The following is a 15,180-nucleotide window of genomic DNA, read 5'->3' on the forward strand; positions in this document are numbered from 1 at the left end:
GTGTGTGTGTGTGTGTGTGTGTGTGTGTGTGTGTGTGTGTGTGTGTGTGTGTAGTGTGTGTGTGTGTGTGTGTGTGTGTGTGTGTGTGTGTGTGTGTGTGTGTGTGTGTAAAAAATAGATATATTACTTCTGGTACTATGTAGCAGTAGCGCTTCTTTTTGATGATACATGCTCAGCATTATATTAATTGATCGCTAATAGCTACCTTCGCGACGCCGAGTAAGCTTACGTAAATGTGAAATTATAGAGAAAAGCAGTAGCGTTATCATGGTAAATCGTTATTTATCGTGTCGAAATCGGCCGGATGCACTGATCCTCTATATAGCGATTTCATGCACGGATAATTAAGATATCCCGCGCGTCGGATAGATTTATGAATATTTTCTGTGCTCTTCTCACCTTCGTCCTCGAATCACACAATGTTGCGAGAGCGGCAGCAAAATTTGCTTTAATGTGTCACGCATTAATATCCTGTAATTAATTTTGATCATACTGAAACATAAAAACGTCGTTCAACGTTACTGGATTTGCGTGCATTGGTTGTAAACTCTAATGTGCTATTTGTAACGCGAATTGAACTTTTTACGCGAGAAGAAAGTCTGTTAATAACTACTAAATGTATTTTACTGTATACTAAATATTTATGATACAATATTTAAGTATTATTAAATATAATAATAGTAATTAGTTGTTTGATAATAATTATTAAATATTTAGAAAAGTAAAATTAGCGTTTATTTGGTAAAATTAAACACTAATTTTTGTATTTGGTTATTTAATTAAAATTATTTTATCAAACCAATTATGAATATAACTAAGGTGAATATAATCAACTAGGTTTGATTATAATTATCAAACTTTATTTTTAATGGATACAAAATTTTATTATCAGTCATTTTTTACGTATCGTCTGTTATTAATGTCTGTGAATTAATAACGATTTTGGATGCGTTCCATTTAACGCTCACAATACTTGAGAATATTATTTGTCTTTGTTTAACGTATGTAATAAACAACAAGGATGAAATTTCATGAGCGCTGCGAGCGTCAAGTGGAACGCATCTCTAGATTTGCATAAGGCAGATCACGATGAAGATTATGTCAAAGCGCAGACACGGGTAGAATTAGAGTCACCAATTTGGTGAACTGGTCGGATAGTTCGTTCACGAGATCCATTTGGAGATTTGTCGGGAGAATGGTACTCGATTGATCGATTTATTAATCTAATATGGTCACTCGTCCTACGAAACTTATTGTAATCGAGTTTACCAATCTCTTGAGATGTTATAAAAATTTTGTTGTGTTGTTTGCATTATGTTCACATGTAAATTAAGATAACCGACGAAGTGCGTTTAAAAAAACAGGTAGTCACGACGCCCGGTGTTTTGTACGGGAATAATGTGAAATAAGTATTTTTACATGTTCTTCTTTTACGACGCGACGTATCATTACTTTAATGCATCGTTGCCGCTCGCGAGGAAGGACGGACGAGCGGCGAATCGAAATCGTCTTGATCGTCGGCGGTAACGGAGTAGGTTACTAATAGTGGGCTTGGTGGGTCGGTGGGTTGGTAGACTGGGTTGGGCTTCTTAGAGGTCCACCGAGGTCAGCTGTGTACGCGAAGGATATGGTTGCCCAAGGCACCGATGACATCGAGGAACGAATAACCGGGTTCGAGAATCGAGAGGGAACGAGCACGTCGGCCGGACGAAGACCTGCCTTTCAATGAAACGTTCCCGAATAATGATGCCAACCCTTCTTGATTACGAGATCATTCGCGTTCAGCGGCGTACCTTCTCGTAATTTTCCACACAGCGCAGTTGATGTTTTCATTTACCGGGGAAAAAAAAAGAGAGTTCTTTACATGCGCGATTCGTATCATATTAAACTTTAATTTGTAAGAAAGAATTTCTATTTTTATGACTTGTGAAACAAAGCTGATATTTTTTAGTAAAGAAAATTTTATACAAATTAATTAAACAATTAATAAAAGAAGCGATATTATCGACTAGGAGAATTATGAAAATTATAAAATAATTGATTATTTAAAAATTTTATAATACTGATCATGAGGAAACATTAAACAAAATTGTTCAGAAAGATGCAAAAAATCATATAATTTGCGTCAAAATCTATTTTTTTTTTTGGATAGCATACATAACGTTTTTGCATAATCGGGACTTTTGCCTCAAATAATTAATGTACGTGCGCCATCTTCGGAGGTCCGCTTGCGATGTGTGTCGCTGGTACATTTACGCGAATAAGTATTTCATGCACAAGTTAGAGAGAATAGTGTGTGTCTTCGGTGGATGAGAGAACGGTATAAAAAGGAGAGAAACGGCGCGGCGGAGAGGAGGCGAACAAGGAGGAGATGCTGAAGAAGGCACAGGTCATGCAACAACAGGAAGGTTAGTTGCTCGGGGCGGCGACAAGCGAGCGAACACCATCTCGCCATGGCTCTTACATACGTAACCGGCTCTCATAATAATTTCACTCGGCCACGAGGGACCTGGCACGATGTGCAACGTATGTTTCCTAGAAGCTCGTCCTTTCCGCGCGCGCGTTTGCGAGAGGAAAAAACAGACTACGTCAGTCTGACTACGTCAGTCATCATTATATCTCGGCCGGAACAGAAAAGGAAAGCAGGTGTGATTACCAATTGAGCCGATCTTTCTACAGTTACAGTCGAGTTACGAGAATTATACGATCCAGTATGAATTTTTTAAAAGATCGTCCCATACTCATCCGCGCGCGGTAATAATAAATTTTAGAGAGACGTTGCTCTTTATCGAAAATTGCCGTAATAACAGTCTTTAGATTTAATCTGAAACTGTGTGTGAAATTAATTTCTCAGAATCATTTCTCTGCATCTTTATTTGCATATTTTTCATTAGAAAATCATGTATGAAATGTTAGATACGGAATAGTCGGTTGCACTTTATTGATTGAAATAGGAAATGAGGTTTACTACTGGCGCGTGCATCGTTTACACAATAATGCATAATCACGAGTGCAATGACCATCATCAACCGCTTGTTGTTGGTTCCGGTGCGTTGTTTCAGGGTGGTCTTCAATTGCCACGGCGCGAAGATGAAATTCATTCTTTATCGCTCGCACCTGTCTAAGACACAGATGTTACTCGTTAGCGAAATATCACGTTAAACAATACGAAATATAGTAATTTATCACGGCATTTTCGTGACTTTCTCTTTTACCGGTTTCTGCATGATTTCGACGAGATTAGTTGCGACGCATAAGGCAATTTAAGGAAATCGGGTCAATCAGGATAATTGTGATACTATAGAATATAACTTTCAATTTACGTGAACTCTGTAATGGTTGTGAAGCTTTTTTTAAAATAATAACTAACTTAATGGATATAACATAGGATCAATGACCATCAATTATATCCTCAAAGCGGTGTCACGTTTTCCCAAATATCACATCATTTCGCTCGACTACTCTATTCGCGCTAGAGAGTACCGTTTTCTGTAACCAATGAACTAAAATAACCGCTTGAAGAATTAGGTCTCTGAACATGCTTCGACGATCTGTGTGATTTTGTCGTATATTTATATACTATATTACATTTATGCTATATTACATTTTCCACTTGGGTAATTTCGCAAAATTGCGTTTCTTCGCGACTGGCATACGCAACGGAGATTCAATCGCGACGAACATAATCGGTTAGAGAGTGCTAATGCAGGCATCGTCGTCGTTAAACCTTTAATTAGGCACTCTCGAGTGTATACACCTGCGCGATTTCGTGCAGCGTCTGAATATAATTGTGCTTCGCTCGGTTAACCCTTTATCCGCGATCTTGGGCTGTCGTGTCGACCGTCTTTCAACAATCTTTTGACGAGTCCCTCGTCACTCCTTTTTTCCATCTCGCTGTACTCTCGTGATTATTATAGTGTTTAGATTTTATGTAATATTGGATAATTAATTCTAATCATATGGATCGTGAATTTTTTGTTTGAGCCAACTTGAAAATGTGACACTCAAGTCAATTATTCTAAATTCGAAATTGCAATTCGGAATCGTCCAATATGATGATATTTATGAGGAGACTTTATAAAGATTTATTGATTTTTTTTTATTTTGTAAAATGAAGTAATTATAAACTGTAGGTTATACTATTGATTGTGTAAGAGATCACTGCTTAAAAATAATAAAAAAATTTTTACTAAATGCTTAAAATTCAAATGTGTGAAAAGTGACTTCAATATGTGTGATTTAGTTTCTGCATAAAAATGATATTATATTACATATTTGAATGTGTAAGTCTATTTTTATACAGTGTGTTGTTTTTACACGGAAAATTAATCAATAATCACACACTAATATATAATAATATATTGAAGTGACTTTTTACATACTTGGATTTGCAGTGCATGCATCGGCATTATAATTTATACTCCAATGTGTGCATGTTGGCGCCATTCGTAAATTCGCTGTTTATGTTAACTGTAAATATAGCTCGCTTGATGGACATTAAGGAAGTTCCTTGAGTCAAATTATAATTATATTATCGCATCACCGGCTTATTTCCTTTAAATCATCGACGCTCGCTGATCTCTTCTGGTTGATTTCGTCGATCTTTTGTTTTGTGATGATTGGTGATTATATATCGTCTCGAACGGTGATCGCGATCATCGGAATTTCTTCGCTCCATTGCAAGGCTCCCCCTGACGTAGCGCATGGATTAGGATTGATGGACAGTATGGATCGTTTGTACGCCTTCTTGCTTCTATTACGGAAATCGCCGCGGAATCGTTGACCGTAACAGACAGTATTCAGGACGATCCTGTTTCTCAGGAGGACTCGTTTAAATTAGCCGCAAGTGGCTGCATGCTTCGCGACGATAATCGATTGGCTTTCGATATACGGTTTGACGAACATTTATCGGTTTATTGGAAACGCTCAGCACATCGTTCTCGCGGCAACGAGAGACCTGTTCCGCGATTATACTTTCAATCGATCCGTTTATTATCTAATCCACATCGCCGCATCCATTTCGGCTCAAAGATACCTGTAACTCGATACAAGTTTTTAAATTAAGAAATGCTCGCTTCCTGCAGACATTAAGTGCATATTATACGGAATAGCAAAACGATAATATTTAATTGGACATAGCTGCATATAAATAACTTTATATTTCTTTGAATTCTAAGCAAAGCTAATTCATCAATATAATTCTGTGTTTGTTTCTTTTTATAGAAAGCTTAGCAAATCTGAAAAGAAAAAGAATGTCGTAGATCTATTTTGCTTTTTGTTTTACTGTTTTACTTTTTATTTTTGTTCGATTATATAAGTTGTTATGTACAATAATTTCTTTAAATATATAATGACAGTAACGTGATTATGCCATTTTGAATATAATTTTGCGTATGCAAAATTGAATTTACGTCGTGAACCGGAGATAGTTGTGTCAATTATTTGATTCTTGTGAAAATGTTGAGGCGACTTAAATCAGTTTGTTTTTCATTGAACAAAAACTCCATGTGAGACAATAATATCTTAACTGGGATCACAATAGGGTTAATTAATACGAGAGAATCAACAATTGCGGAAAGAAGATTCCCGGCTGTGGATTATAACAACGACGTCGGGCGATAACAAATTGTTTGTATAAAATCTTAAAATTAATCTAAATTTAAATCTACTATCTAAATATATGGATTAATAAGCAACTATAAAAAAATATCGTTTAAATTTGTTAATTTATATTTTGATAAAAACAGTCGCAGTATCAAATCCCAAAGGTATAAAAAGTTTCCATTTGACATGATTATATCTTAATAATATCTTAATTTAGAAGCGTGTTATGTATGACAAATATCGATGAATTCGATTAATTTGTAGTGTCGCGTGCTTTGTCATTTCACTGTGTGGAATTGCCGCGAAGTTATTCAGCCGGAGCGGGAGCGTGGAATGGATAGCGTGTAAGAGCACGATATCGAAGGGTCAGACTAAGGCATTGGCAGCCAATAAGATAGCAGCAACTTCCTTGTTTGGCAACGACAGCGATCGAGAGATCGCAATTAGGCGAACCGCGTCAAATGCTCTAGCCGGTGGGTTCTTATCTCGCCGCATGGCCATTCCGTTCGCTTTCTCTTTTCGATCGAGGTACCGATTTCGGTGGAAGTCGAGACACCTTGGTACGAGATCACGGCGACCTGCCCTCGGTAAGACGTTTCTTCTTCTTCTTTCCTTGTTTTCGTACGACGGAAAGAATGTATTGTTCATCGGGATGGAGAATTTCATTCTGGTACTTTTTTCCTTTTGAATTCTTTACAAATTCGCAAAATAACAGATGCAAGATTGAAGCAGTGTGACATCTGGCTACGAGATTTTCGTAGAATACCAGCAAGTTCTTGGCAATTTCCTGCTAGGAAGTACACGGTACTTCTTGTCCTTCGAAGAAATTACGATCTCTTGAAGTGTCGACGCGGTAGCGTCGTTTTGCGTTTTTTTGTCTATTACGCGTGAGTTATCGGTGAGAAATTGGTTACAGTTTGATGATTCGCTGCTGGTAGCGCAAAAACGTTGGCATGATCTCTATGCGTGTATTTTTATATTATATAAAATATCTGAAATTTTATATATAAAACTACTTTATACTTTATATGAAGCAAAATTATAGAAATATATAGTTACTAAATATTATTCGATTCGAACGTTTAATCGACTGTCATTTCTTGTTGGATAATTAACAATTTATTCAGTAAAGAATAAAATAGACTGTATATTTCTCAAAATTATTGTACAAAAAGATATGTAATTAAATAAAATATTATTTAAACGCACAAAAAATATTTGTACAGTCTAGAAATTAACTTCTAAACTTAGGAATACGCGAAATACTTGTTTGTTTATATTAGAATAGAATATAAAATTGCTAATATTAATTGTATAAAATTGTATAAAATTGCTAATATTAATATTTTCTAGAAATAAGGCTTTTTTTAATAAAAATTTTCCTTGTACGAGTACTTTTACACTCACTATAGTTTGTTGATATTTTACTTTACAATGTTAAATCATTAAATGGCTTTAGATAACATAATAACAGAAAAAATAAAGATATAGTTTGTTCTATTATTTCTTATCGATTTATAGTGTATATCAATATACATATATCAAGAAACGAGATATAAAATATTTTCTCTTCGCGACTTTCGCGAATGCAATTTCTTGAAATCAGCGAATTACGATAGCATCATCATAAGATTTTCTTGGAATCGAGCACTTTATGAATGGTTGACGGATGACTTTTTTCTGGAAAGCCGTAATAGACTAAGAGATTAGAGCTAATATTTACGACACCTTACGGAATATTAGATATCCTGCTGGCGTTATCTCCATCCTTGTAATTAAAATCTTGAGACTAATTGAAATGTAACAAAACGCAAAATGTAACAAAACAATAGAAAATGCTTATCAAAGTTTTAGCAAACTAGGTTGCTAAAAAAAAGATTTATACATTACGACGTCATATATAAAAAAGACTTGAGACTTGGATTATTGATGGAGTATCAGAGTGTAATTACGATACTTATTATTAAACAAAATAAATTGTATGCAAATATATTTAAAATTTTAAACAAAAAAAGTTTTTAAATTTTAGTTTTTGATTGATTTTGCTTAACACTTTAGATATTTCTCGTTCAGCAATTACTCCGCAAGACATATTTCTTGTATTTCTCCTCTAATCATAAAAAACTTCTCGATATAGCTTGTCACGATGAAGGTAATAATTTATATGTGTAATATATTTTTATTATATGTAGAAATTAATTGCACTTAATAATATAAATTTAGATGTCTCTCTTTATATTTCTCTAGGAGAATATTATTATAAAAATTGTATTTATTTTTCCGCTGTCATTCCGCTATATGTACGCCTTTTCGTCGCATTTACACCTTGCATTGTCGTTCACCACGTTCGTGAGTTAAATATTCACTACACTAAGTGTGCCTGTTGCGTTGAGATACCGTTCGCGCCGAATACGCATATTCATTTCGGTTTTTGTCGCGACGCGCACGTCGCGTATTTTCTTTCACGGTTAAACCTGCTGGCATGTCGTTACGTCCACTATTGCCTGGAGAACCCAGCACAGCGAGGCGACATCGAAAAAGACCCACTCGTCTTCGGGACATTACCAGCGCTTTAGAGATCCTTATGGTGTTCCTGGTACAAGCGTGAGCGCGCATACACGGCACGAACGAAGCGGTACAGGAGCCTCCCCGTCGTAGCTCCTGTCAACTTCCGGTATAATAGTTTCTTAGGGAAGCCACGTAGATGGTTGTCGGCCATCGACGACGTTTTTAGTTTTATGCTTCGCATCCACTGATGCGATTAAAATATAGTGATGCGGTCTCGTGTAAATTACGGTTTTATTTAAACGTCGTTGAGACATCGTTGAAGTAACACGGATTCCACAAGACTGTGATTTATTCGGATGATCGCGTTGAGAGAGTTTAATTTGAAAGAACATGAGTTATCGAAGAATTCAAGGAATGAATGTTTAAAAGGAATATATTTTCTTTTAGTATATTCAATTAAAAACGTAATTTTTTTATTTATAAATCAGGAAATAAATAATTAATAAAAATTTGTATACTTGAAATAGAAATTATTAATCGTTGTCATGTTTTTTTTTTTTTTTTTAAATAAATTAAGTGAAAAGTTATATTTAGCACTTATCGAAAAAAAATTAAGGAAAATTTTCTTTTTTTATTTTACTGTTCGATCCGCGCGTGTCTGCTTTCTCTTTACGTAGTACTGATAAAGTATAGTTTATCGTAATCTTATATACCGATAGCAATAATAGATAATCGCGATCTTTCTCATCGAGCGCGTTTTAATTTGATTCTTTTGATTGCACTTTGAACAAATGCTAAGAATCGGTTGTTGATTATAGACCAGTATTTATATCATACTTGTCACTACCTACGACCGTTGGACTCGTATACTTATTAACTTTTTGTTCAGGCTGATTGAGCGACACGCTCCACGTGGCGCGTGTTCAGGATAATGTCTGGAATGCTTTCCACCGATTCTGAGCCGGTAGCCCCGCTCCCTCGCACAGTGCAAGAAAATGGTAGCTCTTACTGATTTCAACTTGCTATGTAACGTTCACCGCGACGGCGACGCGCCAGAAGGCGCCGGTTAAATTACGACGCGATGTCCCATTTTACAAAAAGAGACACAAGAGTTGTTGATTTAATATGTAAAAGCAACTATATCTATTAAAATAATACGACAAATAACGCTCAGATAAATTGTAGTTGAAGCTTTAATAAATCGTGTCACATAAATATTTTAATAATCTTGTTTTAATTTATACTAATATATTACTTCTCTTGATATGGAAATATATTGAATGTATTTGAAAGCCATACTGATAATAATTCTGTGATGTAAAATCGTTTAATCAACTCCGGAGAAATGAGACTGGTAAATGATAAGAGACAAGTAACTGTACTACTGGACCAGACAGATGATTTACTAATTGCATGTGCTAAGGAACGCTTAGCTATAACGACAAACTTATTACAATTTTTTATTGAGGAGACGAGCGGTAAAAATCTTGTTGCCTCTCACCCGATTCATTAAGTTGCAGTATCTACTTTCTATGTGTACATTCGGCTGAGTGCACGATTCCGTGTGCATATGAAATCTTACATAATGTATACCCAATTGCTATTCCTGGTATTATTAATAAATACACGCGGACCGGCGTGAATCGCCGCGGGCGATTTAGTTAGTAACAAGAACATTGAGGAATAATTACAGCGAGCACGTATCGCCAGATCACCCGATTGACAGTAATCCCTTATCGTAAATGTGAGGAACTTGAAGAGCGAGATCAGCTCATCGTTGTTGTCGTCATCGCCGCCGCCGTCGCCGACCTCGACTGATGATCGATCAGCCTCGACAAACCTGGGTCCGCTTTATAACGGCGTTAATCTCTCTCTATCAGAAGGGGAACAGGAGCGCGGGGGCATTCGGAGGAGAAGGTTATATTCCCCCGGAGTTGCCATAAGTAATCATGTCGACCCGTGGAAGTCGTTGGGCTCTCTCGACGATGAAGAAGAGAGTGACGAGGCGAGAGGAGGATCGACCGAGAACGAGGCAAAAAGAAGAAGCCACCAAGAAATGCGGCCGAGAAAGAAGGGTAAAGGGAAAGGGAAGAGGAGAGGGACAGAAAGACAGGGAGAGAAAAAAAGGAGCGAACTGAAAGAGTGACCGCAGTAGGAGAAGTCCAGGCGGAGCCCTTCACCGCGAGGACGAAGAAGACAAATAGAAGAGAGGAGAGGAGCCAGGCAAGGTGCTTGGGACGATCCGATCGCTCGGTCACTACCTTAGCCATGGTGCAATCTCGTTTATCGAGCAACCTTTCTGCAATTATCATAGAGCTGGTGTATATTTTCAGATTGTATTTCTCATTTTATTCTTCGTCAACATACATTTTGTTCATGGTATATATCGCGGAGTAAGTTAATACATGTAAGAGGACGAAGATTTGAACGTTGTTATTCATTAGACGTGCGAATCGACTTACAAAATGGTTTTCTCGAGCGAACGAATAACGCTTGCACAACGCGGAGCAAAATAAACACGTGAAAGTGAATTTAAAATACTTCAGCTCGTATTGAGGTTCACCTCGTATGCCGGTCTTTTGGGGCTCGTTAAGATACGTCGAGTCAGATCGACGAGCTCGACGGACCGAAATCGAAGGCAATTGCGAGCTATCGGGTCCCTGCTGGACAGTGTAGTCGAGATAACAGGCTCAGCAAGTCGTTAATCAGCAATAATTACCGATTGGAGATACGTCATAACGCTTGTGCAGCAGCCTCGCCTTCGGTGGTATCTCACCGCGAGAAAGAAAAATCGAATGCCCCGATTCAAGGTCTCACCGCGAGTCGATCGGAAACGAAAGGGCTACTCTGTCCCGATGACTCTCATCTATCTTTTGCCTCGATATAAACGAGATTGCTTCCGCATCTCTTGGTTTGTTTTCTAATTTATCGAGTCTTATAAAATATAAATCACGCGTCGCGTCGTTCGTATCTCCTTCATTTGCAATATCTCCGCTTTAGTTTCGTGCCGATCTCATTTGCATCGCGAGCAGGCGTTAAATTAACTGGCGTTTTCCGCCTTAGGAAATTGAAATTGTTCGTCATGTAGGATGCAACTATATTTTCGATTATTGCTTTCATTACTTCCACGAGACGTTTAATATTGTCCGCAAAGTGATGTAGTTACTCAGGTAGCCAGTGCCCAGCACGATCGTGAGGTATTCGAAAGCATGCTTATGTCGTGCGTGATCTCTCGACCCTTGACTCCTGAGGGAATTTTTTATTTTAAAAAGTTATGCAGAGAAAGAGAGCTACATAGTCGACGTCGCCGGTGGCGATTATTTTGACCACTCACGCTACTAGTAGTTACATCGAATTAGACAGAATTTATGCGTTGGTGCGAGGCACGCCTCCGACACCACGCTCTCGACAATCCTGTGGGTACTTTCGAGATTTTGAAGCCACATATTGTTCCGCGCGAATGTCTGACGGTGAATCTCCAACTCGGTTTCAGATTTTTTTTTTATCCCGATGGAGTCGACGCATGACGACATGATGGATGCACATAATGCAATCGCGTTAAAAAAATCATTAAAAAGAACTATCGTTCTAGATAATTTTTACCTTTCTTCTCTGGAAATACGGTCCTATTATCTTATGGTTGATTTTTGTCCACGCTGCAATTTCTTAAACTTCGCCAATTACGCTTCCAGAAATTTGTATTGTACATTTTGCATCATCTTCGTCATTCTTCGAAGTCTCCAAGATTGGCCACCTAATCATTGACTAAGCTCGCGTGTCAATCATTAAAACAAACACAATGTTGTCTGTCGTGCGGATCTGTGCATCATCAGCTATAAGTATAGATGTGGAATAAGCCCAAAAATTGCAACCATTCATCGTTATGATGTTTCTAATGTCCATGCAAAACAATCGATGGCACCACGTTTCGTACATAATCACTGCGATATCACACTTATTAGATTCGATTATAATAGATATAGTGAGCCAGACTTTTATTCTGAGGAAGAGGGAAGAGCCAAGTAATATATACGGATTTCACTTAATTTTAAATATATTTTATGATGAATTTTTAATTGGACGCACTAATTTCGGTTGCTTGCACATTAAAGTCATTGTACAATGATTTAATCAAAGTATAAGAGTGAAACGCAAATATTTCGAATTATAAAATGCATATTTATCTTAACAGAACAATAAAGGAAGATTTCACGATTTATTAATCTGCATACAAATTTTAACGTACATTCCTTTTTTTTGTGTACTGAGTGCATTTAATCGAATTCGCTGTTAATAAATACTTACTCTCCACTAATTCATGGGCAAGTAGTACAATATTTAAGTATTTACTTATAAGAAATTTTAATCGAAAGCACATCTTCTATACTTGTGAGTACACACATACGCGAATGAAGTTGGCAGATACTCAAATAGCAATAGCTATCGTAGCGCAGCAAGTAGCGTAACAAGTAAGAAATTTTATATTATATGATCTTCATTTGTAATTGTTTAGTTTATTTTACGCTCATCGAGCAGAAATTTATAATATAAATATAGATAGAGCGCGAGAAATTTTCGATGCAAATTCAATACTTGAATATTACTTTATGTTGTACGACACTGAAGATGATCCGAAACATTTGTAGGTTATATGTATTAGATTTTAATGAATTTTAATTGTTAACAACTACCATTCGGTTTGCGACTCGTAGCCTTGTATTAGAATTTTTTGAATATTATTATTCAATCTTTTTGAATATTATTATTGTCCATGAATTAATGGGGGATTAAAACATTTAAAATTTTAGGCGAGATCCACCTGTACATTACTTGATCTTCTCCTTGCAAGTTCTAAATTATGATTAGTTTGTTCTAAGTTTTAAACTTTACAATTGTTATCTGGCTAGTTAAATTAAAATTTAAAAATTACGGCTTTAATTAAGGCAGCATCAGAAACACTTTTTATCCGAAGAAAATCGTAGTTTAGATTTTAGAGCAAAAAGTAAAAGGCTTACTGCACTTATTGTAGACTAAATTTTATGTTTAAAGAAAGGTAACTTAAATGATAAGCAAAGAAAATAAAAATTTGTTTTAGATTTTCTTTGTTTTTTTAAGTTTTTTGAATTTTTACAGATATTTTTAGTTATTTTGATTCCTGTAAGTTTATTGATTGTGTAGTTGAGTAATTGATGTGTGTGTTAGTGAGCTAGACATGCGTCTGGCAATAATCGCTTTGATATTTTGATGCACGCAACTTCATTCTGTTCTGTTTTGCTTCAAGTTCTTGATCATATTTGTTCTTCTCTGCTTCTTTCTCAAGTTACGTTTCGCTATTCGCTCTTAGAATCGAAAACATGACTGGGCGACCTGAATGTGATAAAGGGTCAGCAAACATGCAGCGGCAACTCGAGGCTTCGACAAGTACGCGGCTACCTTTCAGCTTCCTGAAGTAGCTACGAGCAACACGCAAAGTTACCGTTTTCTATCTTCGTCTCTGAAATCCATCTTCTCGTTTGTGCTCCTTACTCAGAGTTTAACCTTCCTTGCTATTCGATAGTTATAGAAAGAGAAAAAGGGAGAGGCTTGGAAAAGCAGTTGAAATCATTATAATTTTAATTAAATTTTTACACTGTGCTATGGCATTTTCATTGCTAGAAAGAAGCATGGAAATATTTTCCGCGTAACATTAATGTTCGGATTGATCTTAATTCTGTTACAATATACATAGGTGAATCTATTACAATAATAACTAAATTCAATATCTGCAGAAACATCAATTTATAGAAGTTATACCTACTATTCATTACATAATCGAAGAGTCATAGCTTATTAAAAGTCTTATAATTTTCTCTTGTATCGCCATTTTAAATTTGTAATTATCTTTATTTAATATATTGCTTTCATAATTTTTATTTTCGTTTGCAATCTAATCTTTTTTAGCACATTTTAATCTTAAATTTCTCTGAAATAAAGAAGGGTCCGAATTCTTTTTTTTTAATATTTTATTAAAAAGTTATTTACTAATTTAATAGAAATATTGAAAAGTAACCATGAATGTTTCCACATTTTTTGAAAGCATAAAAGTAAGTAAAAGACATATTGCAAACGGAGAGAGTACAAATATGACAGAGGGTTAAGCCAGAGTACATGTAATAAAAGACATTTAGTTGTGATCTTTGAAGCTGTTGGAACAGTATTAACTGAAGATCGCTCGCAATCCGGCAAGATACGATAGTCAGTAGCTTTCAGTGGTTAGACAGGATTCTGACAGATAGGTAGGTTGCCCTAAGGGCAACTCTGGTAGCTGCTAGCAACACGCTATGCCAAGTAGATGTCTTCGTCCGTAGCTTCCTTCTTGTTCTCCTCGACTTCGTGACGTTCGCTTTTCGACGATGCCGGATTGACATTTTGCTGCGAGCCGTGCGTCGCTGTAAATATCACGATTATCGTCCTGGGGCACGCGATGGTCGCGGCATCGTATTGTATAGTGTATTATGCGACCGGGCTGGAGAATTGCAGCAAAGCCGTACTTATATATGCCGTGCAATAAAAGCGCACTACGTAAATTAGAAATTCCAGCAACACGAGACCGCCGTTATTACATGTCGGGCGAGGTAAAATGCTGCTACCGTAGCCGGTTCTTGCAGGTGTTTTGCGCGAGTCGTACGAGAACTTTCGACATCTTCCGAAAAGCAATCAACGCTTTAAGGTGATTTATTTCTCTGAATGTTCTCGCGAAAACGCCTCTCTCTGCTTCGTTCGCATTAACGATCGGCAGGTAATAATGCGGTATCGCGTCGTTGGGGTCCTCGAAATGCGTAGGAACCTCGGCAAAAAAGCCGAGAGTCGTCCTCGTTACGTGTTGAAAACGAGCTTCTTGGAAGCTTCGTGTCTGGATAAGTTTTCGTCAACCGCAGACAGGATGCGTGTAAGAATTCTTAGCCGTTGGATCAGAGCTCTCGTCGTCCCTCTCTATACTCTTTCTTCTTTTTCAATCCTTTCTCCCTTGATCTGTATAGATATATACTTTGTCCCCTTTCTCCTTTTTGTTGCTCTCTCTCTCTCTCT

The sequence above is a fragment of the Atta cephalotes genome, assembly GCF_000143395.1.
Source record: "Atta cephalotes unplaced genomic scaffold scaffold00021, whole genome shotgun sequence".
Taxonomy (NCBI): domain Eukaryota; kingdom Metazoa; phylum Arthropoda; class Insecta; order Hymenoptera; family Formicidae; genus Atta; species Atta cephalotes.